A 1,483-nucleotide genomic window follows, 5' to 3' on the forward strand; every position below is an offset into this window, starting at 1 on the left:
AGCAGTAGAGAGCAATTAAGGAAGGGGGAACAATAATCCAAGAAGAACAGATAAGCTATTTAACGTTCTGGGGATGCCCAGGAATGACTATGGTCTGTTAATTTCTGATGGATGTAGTAGGAACAAGTTCACTGAAATGTTGCTATATTATGTAACTTTCTTGGGGTAAAGTAGGAACATGTTGGAAGTTAAGCAGTTATCTTAGGTTAGTTGTCTTTTTCTTTCTCCCTTGTTATGGTCTCTTTGAAATGTTCTTTTATTGTATGTTTGTTTTCTTTTTAACTTTTTTTTTCATACAGTTGATTTAAAAAAGAAGGGAAAGTTAAAAAAAAAAAGAAAAAAGACAAACAAGGAAAAAAAAAAAAAAGATGTAGTGCCCCCTTGAGGAGCCTGTGGAGAATGCAGGGGTATTCGCCTACCCCACCTCCGTGGTTGCTAACATGACCACAGACATAGGGGACTGGTGGTTTGATGGGTTGAGCCCTCTACCATAAGTTTTACCCTTGGGAAGACGGTTGCTGCAAAGGAGAGGCTAGGTCTCCCTGTATTTGTGCCTAAGAGTCTCCTCCCGAATGCCTCTTTGTTGCTCAGATGTGGCCCTCTCTCTCTGGCTAAGCCAACTTGAAAGGTGAAATCACTGCCCTCCCCCTACGTGGGATCAGACACCCAGGGAAGTGAATCTCCCTGGCAACGTGGAATATGACTCCCGGGGAGGAATGTAGACCCGGCATCGTGGGATGGAGAACATCTTCTTGACCAAAAGGGGGATGTGAAAGGAAATGAAATAAGCTTCAGTGGCAGAGAGATTCCAAAACAAGCCGAGAGATCACTCTGGTGGGCACTCTTATGCACACTTTAGACAACCTTTTTTAGGTTCTAAAGAATTGGGGTAGCTGGTGGTGGATACCTGAAACTATTAAACTACAACCGAGAACCCATGAATCTCGAAGACAGTTGTATAAAAATGTAGCTTATGAGGGGTGACAATGGGATTGGGAATGCCATAAGGACCAAACTCCACTTTGTATAGTTTATGGATGGATGTGTAGAAAAGTAGGGGAAGGAAACAAACAGACAAAGGTACCCAGTGTTCTTTTTTACTTCAATTGCTCTTTTTCACTCTAATTATTATTCTTGTTATTTTTGTGTGTGTGCTAATGAAGGTGTCAGGGATTGATTTAGGTGATGAATGTACAACTATGTAATGGTATTGTAAACGATCGAAAGTACAATTTGTTTTGTATGACTGCGTGGTATATGAATATATCTCAATAAAATGATGAAAAAAAAATATTCTTACAATATTGTGCTACCATCACTCAGTATTGTGCTATCCATTTCTGGTTCTATATAATCAATCCTGTTGAATGTTCTATACCCCTTCATCATCACTGCTTGATCTCACTCTCTTTCTAACTCCTGATAGCCTGTGTTCTCAGCTTTAACTCTCAAAGTCTTCTCATTAACATTAGTTCATAATAGT

The sequence above is a fragment of the Choloepus didactylus genome, chromosome X (assembly GCF_015220235.1).
Source record: "Choloepus didactylus isolate mChoDid1 chromosome X, mChoDid1.pri, whole genome shotgun sequence".
Taxonomy (NCBI): Eukaryota; Metazoa; Chordata; class Mammalia; order Pilosa; family Megalonychidae; genus Choloepus; species Choloepus didactylus.